Genomic DNA, 12,175 nt, shown 5'->3' with positions numbered 1-12,175 from the left:
TTTAGTCCCAAACCACTTCTAGTCATGTTTAAATCTCTCGTACGACCTTAAAAGGGACAATGTGTTTGATATGAATGAATTTTGATTATGATTGCATATATGTATATGAATGAGGTGTGTTATCTAATAATGCCTCGTAACCTTATTTCGGCATCAGATATGGGTTAGGGGTGTTACAAGATCTTCCAAAACCTCTGCCGAAAATCTCATTGTGGCTCAAGATGAAGAAGTGAAAGAGAGGTTTGATTCAATCTTTAAGAACCAACTGATGATGCGAAAAAAAGGTTTCAACTTGAAAAGAAATGATAAGATTTTACCAATGTAACACACCTTACCCGTGTCCGATGCCGGGATAAGATACGAGGCATTATCGAACATAAATATACACATACATGCAAAAACTGAGCCATAAAATTTCTTTTAATTCAAACTTTTTAAACACATGCATGCCGTCTCTTAATTGGGTCTACTGATAGCGTGATTCATAACAAGTAATAAATATTTATAATGAAGATCAAATCTAGACTAACTATTATCACGACGAAAAGGTAAGCGTACCTATCAAACAATAGTATAGTAACGGCAAGACCAGGATATCATACCCAAGGGAATCAAAAGTACCAGCAATAACTATCTTTTTATTATCTAGCCTAGGAATAAAAATATTTGTTTATTAAACTAGTTATCTAAACTAATTAACTAATTTAATTAAAGCGAAGAGAAAATTTGGAAAAAAACTTGAAGAGAAGCAATTGATAAATACGACACCCAAGGAGGAATCCACCTAGATTTCACTTGTTATCTGACTCTGAACCAGACGATTTATTCACTTGACTTGATCCGTGAGACTCCTTAACCTATGTTATTATCCCTTTCGAGACTAATAACGTCTAACCCTCAATTGAATTAATCAAAATTTCTTTCTTAATTAAAACCTCTAGGGAAGCAGTAAATCATTCTATGGACTCCCATATTAGGTTTCACCCTAATCTGGTAAAATCTCGTAACCCTATTTCTAGGCGTTCTATCAACTCCGCTTAATTATGCCAAATCTACTTTAGGCAGGGTATATTCCTCCTCTACATAAGCACATCAAATCATGAATTAATACCTGGAATATTAACTCAAGCATTAAGAACACATAATTAAGAACAAATCAAGTATTTATCATACAGTTCAGATAATAATAACAAGATCCATCATAGGTTCTATCCCCCTTAGGTATCTAAGGGGTTTAGTTCATAATAAAATAAGAGTACATCTCAAAAGTATGAAAATAACAAAACATGAAGAAAACTCTAAAACCCCTGAAGGAATTCTGAGAGAGATCATCAGTCTTGGAGTAGCTCCAGCTTTTGGGATGGATCGTCTAGCTTCCTTCAAGTAATTCCTGGCATGTGGTTCTGTATTCCAGAAACATTCTGGAAGAGGCCCCTTCTCTGGGTCATACTTAGGGTGTTTATATAGGCTTTGGATTGGCTTTCTTCCTCCCTAAGTACCCTTTTCCGTGTAAAATACAACTCTTTGAAAAAGGGACACGCCCGTGTGCCATGGCTGTGTGACGTGATTGCCAGATTGTGTTTGATCTATTAAATTGCGACAGCCGTGTGGGCTCAATGGCCAGGCCGTATGAATCGTGTAAACCTTGGTCGACACCTCCGAAGGCCACGGGCATGTGAGATGCCCGTGTGGCAAGGCTTAGGCCGTGTGATCTTCTCGATTTGCTTCATTTTGTCCCTTTTTAGCTCGGTTTTGGCTCCTTTTGACTCTTGGTGCTCTTCTGAGTACAAAACATGAAATAACCAGATTAAGAGCACCAAAATCCACAAATGTAGTAGTAAACATCCATAAATATGCTAAGTATTTGGGGTAAAACTATGTATAATTTGGCATTTATCAAATACCCCTACACTTAAGCATATGCTTGTCCTCAAGCAAAACTCTCATTTACTGCTAGAATTCATTCTTTTCAATCACATTATCAGTATTGATAAAGTTACAAACATTCCACAAAAAATTATACAGTAAGAATTTAACTATAGGACATTAAAAGCCTCAAACAATCTAAATCAGATATTTTGATAATAAAAATCATAGGTAATCTCCTTCCTCTAAGTAATCAACTTTAGTCCTAAATATACAAGAGATGACATCCTCACTAAAGATTCACTCAAATCACTCAAAGTGTTTAAGGTTCAAGATTAAGCACTCGATTGTCTAACATGAAAAGTTATTACCATGGGCTTGCATGAAAATCAAATCTCCACTTGTAAATGATATGATGCACTAATCAAAAGGTCTTTGCATGGTTGTAATGGGGTTTAGGTTACAGGTATGGATACAAGCTGAAGAACAGGGGTTAGAATAGAGATAATTTCAATATGTTACCCCACTATCAAAAACTTAATTACTGAACCACAAACAAATATCTAGAACTATTTTACATGAGTTCATGACAACTTTAGCTTACTGAGAATTACATTTTTTTAGAACAAATCAAGTCAATACAATACAGAAACCATACTTCATGATTCAGTAACAAAAAATGGGAACATAGTGAGGTAATAATATTAAATTTAATCTCGATAAAAAGGTAAATTAGGTAAGAGGATTTCAACAATAATGGGTTAATGGGTTAATGATAAGGGTTAATCAATAAAAAAATTTAGTAGGCTCAAAGGGGGTTCGCTAAGGGTTTAATTATGTGGGAAGGCTTTTTATAGAGTAAATGGGTTAAATCCTAAGTGCCTTTATCATCTCAGTATATCAAATCATACGTGTGATCTCGACATGTATAATCGAAGCAAGTTCTAAAATAACAGTTCAATATTGACACACTCAAACCACAAAAGAAGTGAGCAAGCAAGAAAGCTATATGCTCAAAAGGCTCAAAAATCTCACCAAAAATTTGGGTTTTTGATGTCATTTCTGTATACTTAGGATTTCAAGATAATACCTCAATTTAGGAGAAATAGTCTAAAAATTTTATATCTCAAAATATCAACTTATCATGCTCGATTCTTTAAGGTCCTATAATCAAATAGTCATGCATAATTCCCTTAGTCTAATTCACGACATATCAACAATAATTATAGATCAACCAGAATTCATTCTATCAATATTATGAGAAAATCACTTAAGCACAAGACCAAATTCAAGGATTTGAGAATATTGCAAAAAGTTAGGTTTCATGTTCACCCCACCACACTTAAGATGTACATTGCCCTCAATGTACAGAGATAGATTATTCAAAATAAAGAAAATCATAAGAGGAAATAAGGTGAAACTCCCTGTTATATGGATGTGGAGCTTGATTCTAAGGATGGAGTGTTCGGGGAAAGCGGTAGCTGCCATTGTTCTTGGCTAGATGAAGAAATTGGGTCATTGAACATGGCACTCGTGACGTATTGTTTCCCTTTTGTTTCCTCATTCCGTAAAATATTCCTAGCAGCTTTGCTTAGAAGTCTGTTAGAAATACTTGTTAGAAATACCAGGAAATAGAAAAAAGTAAAATTTACTAATATAGATATGTCTTTCAAAATAAAATAATAAAATTGAAATGAAAATAAAAGTCAAAAGAAAACTAAAAATAAAATAAATAAAATAAAATAAAAATAAGAATAAATAAAAAAAGGAGGATTCAATGATCCTCGTCGGTGGGGCCCTCAGGAGGTGGTGCTGGAGTGGCGATGTGAAAGTACTGGCACAGCTGCTGCATCATGGCCTACATATCGTCCATCTGTCAGTCTCGTTGCCAATCTTGCTCGTGAATCATTTCAAACTACGTAGTGCTATACTACTTGAAGTGGGCGAGTCGGTCGAAAAGATGTGCCAATGAAGCAGCCGCATGAACTGGTCGTTCCCTAGGTGGCACGATGGAAGGCTGCTCATGCTGTGGGGGAACATCATCAGGGATGTCCTTAAGATCCTCCTCGTCAATGGCATGCGAGAGACGGTACTAAGGAGGATCGATCCCACGTCGGCGCTCGATCATCCTCATGTGTAACATAGTCGTGATGCCCTATAGGGACATTTGGTCTATCAAGGTAAGTGCTGATGACTGGGTCACGGTGTTGAGGAGGCCGAAGTGTCTGGCAAGGCATGTCACGTAGGGGTCGATGGAGATCACTCCCTTCCAATACTACTCGATCTGATGGCGAATGGTGAAAGTAATGAAGTAGACCAAGTCAATCACGTGTGCATTCACCATGCACCATAAATAGTAGGCGTCGTGGGTGTTGACGATGCCAGTGTTCTCTCTTCTTCCGGTCAAGGTGTGTGCCAATATGGCATGGAGATATCGTAGGGAAAGGGGGAGAGCTGAGGCCTTCGAGCGGCTGGGGTCATAGGTGGAAGAGAGTGGTGCCAAAGCCTTCCAGCACAAGAAGGGGGAGATGTAGATATTGCGTGGTAATGCATTCATGTCCTCCTCCTCCATAAACTTATTGGTGTAAAGTCCCAGAGCAACTCCAAACTCTGGGACACTCATCGCACAAACTAGACCGCCTAATCAGAAGTGAATGGTGCCTGAGTCGTCATTATTTGTTATCACCACCTGTAAATGAAAAGTAGAGCATAATTCTAAAGTTAGCTCTAAATAAGTGGGCTAGGTAATAGCGAAGAACCGTTCCCATGGGTCTGTGGATAGGAGGGCGCGGATGGCATCAGCGAGCTGGACTTGCTCTATGACAGCCCAATCGATGCAGCGACCTGTGGTGATGGGCCGTGCACGTAGTATCTGAAATAGCTCCTCCTGCGAAGCTTGTGGAAATTCAAGGAACGGGTGCTAAACTTCGGCAGTAGCACGTACCGAGGAAGAACCCGGTTGATAAACCGTAAATTATACATAATTTTACCCCATGTTTAATGCATTTTATGGATGATTTCTTATTAGAATTAGTGAATTCGATGCTCCTAATGCTTTAATTTCATATTTTATACTTAAGAGAGCATAGGAGAGTGAAAGGAACGAGAAATGGGCCAAAAACAGAGAAAATGGGCGAAAGTACGAAATCAACACGGCCTGGACCTCCTCACACAGGCAGACCACACGGCCGTGTCAATTTGGCAGGCTCAAACACAGCCTGAAGTAATCGAACACGGGCGTGTCCCTACCGATCCCAAGTTGAGTTCAATTCGAAAAAGCCAATTTTGAGGGTTTTTAGGCATTCCAAAGCCTATAAATACGCATTAGAGGAGGAGAAATGGGGAGACGGAGAATAGGGGTAAGGAATTACCCTAAGGAAGCCGATTGATCCATCTCAGAAGCGGGATTCATCATCAAGAATGAAGATCTCTCCTCAATTTCCCTTCAGGAGTTTTAGGTTTTCTTTATGTTTTGTATTCTTTATTCTTCTGAGATGTTTTCTTATTTAGTTATGAACTAAATCCCCTAAATACCTAAGGGGAATGAAACCTAAGACGAATCTTGTTATTATTTTTTGAATCGTATGATAAATATTTAAATTTTTCTTAATTATGTGTTCTTAATTCTTGTTTTGATATCCCAGGATACTAATTCAAGACACGCTCTTATTCAGAGGAGGAATAGACCCTGTCTAAGAGTACATTTTCCATAATTAAGCGGAGTTGATTGCACGCCGAGAAATAAGGTGACAAGATTTTTTCGGATTAGGGTGAAACCTAATAAGGGGAGCCATAGATCGAGTTAATGCAACCCTAGAGTGTTAATTAGAGAAAAGTCTCGGTTATTCAATCTAAGGATTAGACGTTATTAGTCTTGAATAGGGATAATAACATAACTTAGGGATCTCTACGAAACAAGTTGAATGAATAAATCATCCGATTCGGAGCCAGATTAACAAGTCTAGGTGGATTTTTCCTTAGGTATTGTCTCAAGTCAATCGATTTTCCCAAAAGCAATTCCCCAATTCTTTTCTCTGTACGTTCTTAGTTTAAATAATTAGTTAATTAAAACAAACCCCTTTTATTCTTAGGCTAGATAATAAAAAAGATAGTTATTACTAGTACTTTTGGTTCCCTTGGGTACAATATCTCGGTCTTGCCGTTGCTATACTATTGTTCGATAGGTGCGCTTGTCTTTTCATCGTGATACTAGTTAGTCTAGGTCTGATCTTCATTATAAATATTTATTACTTGTTTCGAATCACGCGATCAAGTTTTTGGCACCGTTGCTGGGGAATTGAAATATTAGGAACACTAAATTTTTATTACTTTAGCCATTTATTTTTCTTGCAATTTTATTTTATTTTATTATTTATTAATTTATTTTTTCTCTCTCTTGTCAGGTATTTATAGTTTATGACTAGAAGAAGCCCATCAGGACCACTACTTTTTGACGAAGAAATCAATCGCACAATTCGTAAAAATCAAAGAGAAATAAGGCGTAGTTTACGATATAAAGAGAACGAGTGAAAAGATGATACTCAAACCCCAACCGAAGAGATGGCCGAAAATCTATGCGATCATTTGCCTCCTGCAATTGCAGCTAATCCAAATCCTACTCCACGTACTATGTATGACTATGCTAAACCTTCTTTAATAGGAACTGAGTCTAATATAGTTAGACCTACTATTGCTGCAAATAATTTCGAACTAAAACCTAACACAATTTAGATGATACATCAATTTGTTCAGTTTGATGGTTTGCAGGAAGAGGATCCCAACACGCACTTGGCGAATTGTCTTGAATTTTGCGATACATTCAAAATCAATGGTGTTTCTGATGATGCCATTCGTCTTTGTTTATTTCCCTTTTCACTGAGAAACAAAGCTAAATAGTGGTTGAACTCGTTACCATGAGGGTCTATCACTACTTGGGAACAAATGATCGAGAAATTTTTACAAAAATATTTTTTACCGGCTAAAACGGCTAAATTGCATAATGATATCTCCTCTTTTGTACAGATGGATTTAGAAACACTTTATGATGCATGGGAGAGATACAAGGACTTACTGAGAAGGTGCCCTCACCATGGGTTACCGCTTTGGCTACAAGTTCAAACGTTCTACACTGGTGTGAATCCCTCGACAAGACAAATGATTGACGCAGCTGCTGGTAAAACCATCAACAATAAAACACCAGAAGATGCCTATGAATTTATAGAGAAAATGTCACTGAATAACTATCAGTGGCAAGTTATGAGGACAAAGCCAACGAAAACATCCAACGTTTATAGCGTCGACTCAGTTACTATGTTGTCAAATCAGGTAAAACTTCTCAATAAAAAGATTGTTAGTTTTCTTGGTTCTACGCAGTACATCCAGTAATAAGGTGTGACTCAAGCGGAGGAGGTGTGCATACAGAATGCCAATCCTTCAATCCTACAATCGAAGAGGAACAAGTCAACTATATGGGTAACAATAACTTTAGATCTCAAAATAACCTATACAGTAATACTTATAATGCAGGTTGGAGGAACCAACCAAATTTCTCCTGGGGTGGTCAAGGAAATCCAAAGGCAAAAAATCCTCAGGGCTTTCAAAAGCCAACTTATCAACAAGAGAAGAAGCCGAACCTTGAAGAGATGCTCTCAAAATTCATCTCAGTGTCAGAAGCCCGTTTCCAAAATACCGAGACAGCACTTAAGAATCAACAAGCAGTGATCCAAGGGCTCGAAACTCAGATAAGCCAGCTGTCTAAACTAATCTCGGAAAGACCATCAGAAAATTTATTTAGTAATACTAAATCCAGAGAGCATGTCAAAGCAGTTACACTAAGGAGTGGGAAAGTGTTAGCGAAATCTGAAAAAAAGTTAGCACAAGAAGCCGTGGAAAGTGAAAGGAGGGAAGAAAAACCTGAAAATAGTGACAAACCAGTACCGGAGGAATATTCACCACCAGTTCCATATCCAGCAAAATTAAAAAGAGATCACATTGATGCACAATTCGGTAAGTTTCTTGAACTTTTTAAGCAATTACATATCAACTTACCTTTTGTTGAAGCTATTTCGCAGATGCCTACATACGCAAAATTTTAAAGGAGCTTTTAACAAATAAAAGGAAGTTTGAGGACTTATCTACAGTAGAACTCAATGAGAAGTGCTTCGCCATACTCCAAAATAAGCTTCCAACAAACTAAAAGATCCAGGAAGTTTTACTATCCCTTGCTTAATTGGTAATCTGAATATTGAAAAAGCACTAGCCGATTTAGGCGCTAGTATTAATTTGATGCCCTATAAAAAGTTTAAACAGCTTGGTCTTGGGGAACCTAAACCCACTAGGATGAGTATTCAATTAGCCGATAGATCTGTTAAATATCCCAGGGGTATTATAGAAGACGTACTTGTAAAAGTAGGTAATTTATATTCCCTGTTGATTTTGTTGTGCTTGACATGGATAAAGATGTGGAAGTACCCTTGATTTTAGGGCGCCCATTCCTAGCCACTACTAGAGCCGTGATCAACATCGGTGACGGTAAATTGGTACTTAGAGTAGGTGATGAGGAAATGATCTTTAAAATTTATGATGCAATGAGATTCTCTAGGGAACAATATGATTCATGTTATTTCATTGACTCTATTGATCATATTACTCAAGACTCTTTTCAGGAAATTGTACAAGAGGAGACGACAGAACCATGTCCAGCTCAAGACAAGGAGATAGGTGAGGAACCTAATAACCATCCGTTAAGGCAAGTAGAATACGAGGGTATTAAGATCAACGATGAACTTAAAAAAAAACCTTCGATTGAGGAGCCTCCCAAACTGAAACTTAAACAACTACCAAACCATTTAGAATATGCATTCTTTGGAAATAATTCTACATTACCAGTTATTATTGCTTCTAATTTGCAACCCAAGGAGAAAGAGGAATTAATCCAAGTATTAAAAGAACATAAGAAGGCCATAGCATGGAAAATTTCTGACATTAAAGGAATCAGTCCTTCTTTTTGCACCCACAAAATTTTAATAGAAGATGAATACAAACCATGTGTGCAAGCTCAAAGACGTTTGAACCCTAACATGAAGGAAGCTGTAAAAGTCGAGGTAATTAAACTTCTAGATGCTGAAATTATTTATCCTATTTCTAACAGTTCTTGGGTAAGTCCAGTACAGGTTGTCCCCAAGAAAGGAGGCATAGCGGTTGTGACCAACGAGAAGAATGAGCTAATCCCAACAAGAACGGTTACAGGATGGAGAGTTTGCATAGACGACAAGAAACTAAATGATGCAACAAGAAAAGATCACTTTCCCTTGCCATTCATTGACCAAATGTTAGAAAGATTATCCGGACACATGTATTACTGCTTCCCAGACGGGCTCTCTGGTTACTTCCAAATCCCAATAGCTCCTGAAGATCAAGAAAATACGACATTCACATTCCCATATGGTACGTTCATTAATCGTAGAATGCCTTTTGGATTATGTAACGCCCCTGCTACTTTTCAGCACTGCATGATAGCTATGTTTGATGAACTCGTGGAAGATATCATGGAAGTCTTCATGGATGATTTTTCAGTATTCGGTAACTCTTTCCATCTCTGCCTTAAAAATTTAAAACGAGTTTTAATAAGATGTGAAGAAACAAACCTTGTGCTTAACTGGGAGAAATGCCACTTCATGGTTCAAGAAGGTATTGTACTAGGGCATAAAATTTCTAGTAAAGGGATTAAGGTGGACAAATCTAAAGTAGAAACAATCGAGAAATTACCACCTCCTAGTTCAGTTAAGGCTATTAGAAGCTTCTTAGGACATGATGGTTTTTATAAAAGATTTATTAAGGATTTTTCTAAAATAGCTAAGCCTTTAACTAAATTGCTAGAAAAAGATATACCTTTTAACTTTGATCAGGAATGTTTAGAAGCATTTAATACTTTAAAGGATAAATTAATTAATGCTCCAATTATAATTTCACCTGATTGGAACTTGCCATTTGAACTAATATATGATGCGAGTGATTTTGTAGTAGGTGCAGTATTGGGACAGCGAAGAGACAAGCATTTTCAACCTATCTATTATGCCAGCAAAACCTTAACGGCTGCACAAGAAAACTATACTACCACGGAAAAAGAGTTGCTAGCTGTGGTTTTTGCTTTTGATAAATTTAGATCATATCTCATATTTTCTAAAGTTGTTGTTTACACTGACCATTCCACCCTTCGCTATCTTTTAACTAAAACCGATGCAACATCTCGACTCATCCGAAGGATTCTCCTTTTGCAAGAATTTGACTTGGAAATTCAGGACAAGAAAGGAGCTGAAAATCTAGTGACTAACCATCTGTCTAGGCTCGAGAAAACCAATACCAGAGAACTAGATGACATGGAAATCAATTATTCGTTCCCTGAAGAACAATTTTTCGCTATATCTGACTCCGAGGTACCTTGGTTTGCAGACATCACGAATTTTTTAGCTACTAACATTATCCCAAAAGGGTTAACACACTAGCAAAAGCAACAATTCTTTAATGATGTAAAAAACTATTTTTGGGACGATCCATTTCTATTTCGCAGATGTGCAGATCAAGTCATCAGAAGATGCATTACAGGATCAGAAATATCAAAAATATTGGAACACTGCCACTCAGGGCCAACCAGAGGACACTATAGTGGAACAAAAACCGCACATAAAATACTTGAATCAGGTTTTTATTGGCCTTCTTTATTCAAAGATGCTATCAGGTATGTTACTTTATGTGAAAAATGCCAATGGACAGGTAACATATATAAACGTGATGAAATGCCTCAAAACTATATGCTTTCTTGTGAAATATTTGACGTGTAGGGTATCGATTTCATGGGCACATTCCCCAGTTCATTTGGAAATAAATATATCTTAGTAGCAGTTGACTACATGTCCAAATGGGTAGAAGCTCAAGCTCTACCTACTAATGATGCTAGAGTGGTAGTACGTTTCCTTAAAAAACTCTTTTCGAGATTCGGAACACCTAGAACAATTATCAGCGACAGGGGCACTCATTTTTGTAATACCCAATTTGAAAAAACCCTTAAGAAATACGGAGTTCATCATAGAACGGCCACCCCATACCATCCTCAAACTATTGGACAAGCTGAAGTAGCAAACCGAGAACTCAAATGGATCCTTGAAAAAACAGTAGAATCAAACAGAAAAGGCTGGGCAACAAAAATTGACGATGCCTTATGGGCTTACAGAACCACTTTTAAGAATCCTATAAGGACATCACCTTACAGACTTGCTTACAGCAAAAGTTGTCATCTCCCATTCGAACTAGAGCATAAAGATTTTTGGGCTATTAAATTTCTAAACCTTGATCACGAACTTGCAGGAAAAAATAGGTTGATGCAGTTGAACGAACTAGATGAATGGCGAGCCAATGCATACAAAAAATTCACGCCTATACAAGGAAGCAACAAAGTGGCACCATGACGTTTGTTTAAAACAACGAAAACAATTTGAAGTTGGGGATCTTGTCTTACTATACAACTCAAAACTCAAATTGTTTACCGGGAAACTAAAATCACGATGGTTAAGACCCTTTGTAATTCAATCTGTTCATCCATATGGCACGATAGAGTCAATGGAGAGGAGCTACGACTTCACAAACCGCCCTGAGCATACTAATAAGGTAACAATCAATCTTAGACTATAAACAAGCGCTGCTCGGGAGGCAACCCGAGTACTAACCATTTCAAAATTATTTTAAATTCAAATTTTAAACATCTAGGTCACTAACAGAGTATTTGAAGCATAGGTTCCCAGCACCATACAGCCTGTAACACGGCCAGCTTACGGCTGTGTGTACCAGCACGGAGGGAAACATGGTCGTGCGATACGGCCATGCTAAAACAGGGTAAATGATTTCCCCAAAACATGAAATGCGATAAATCCCTATGGCTGTGCGACATGGCCATGAGTGAATTTGATAAACACGTGGGCGCGGGAATAGAAACCCACAGGCGTGCCAGGGACAAGGCTCGATTTTGTTTCTTCGACATGGGCGTGAGACACGCCCGTGCCGTTAAGCCATGGACAACAATACACGGGTGTGGTACCCTAACACACGGGCGTAGGAGAAGTAAACAAAGCCAGGCACGGCTGTGCGATATGATTACATAGCGACATGGCCTAGACACACGAGCGTGAGATAAAACCGTGTGGCGACATCTTAATTCGCGACAAATACAGCCGAGCCACGGCGCACATTAGCGTGTGCCCCGGCCGTGCCACTTTAAAAATTAGAATAATTATATTATCTTATTTTTCTTTTATTA

The 12,175-nt window shown here is 37.9% G+C and overlaps 1 non-coding gene across 1 annotated transcript; it reads right to left on the bottom strand.

Moving 5' to 3' along the window:
- Positions 1-6,856: 6,856 nt before the first annotated feature.
- On the bottom strand, positions 6,857-6,962 carry LOC128281887 (small nucleolar RNA R71). The gene has a single exon (XR_008272170.1). It is a non-coding gene; the product is annotated as a small nucleolar RNA R71 (small nucleolar RNA).
- Between the last annotated feature and the right edge of the window lie 5,213 nt (positions 6,963-12,175).

Source organism: Gossypium arboreum, chromosome 1 (assembly GCF_025698485.1).
Source record: "Gossypium arboreum isolate Shixiya-1 chromosome 1, ASM2569848v2, whole genome shotgun sequence".
Classification (NCBI taxonomy): Eukaryota; Viridiplantae; Streptophyta; class Magnoliopsida; order Malvales; family Malvaceae; genus Gossypium; species Gossypium arboreum.
The sequence above is the reverse complement of the archived record's forward strand: the minus strand, read 5'-3'. Positions and strand labels throughout refer to the sequence as shown.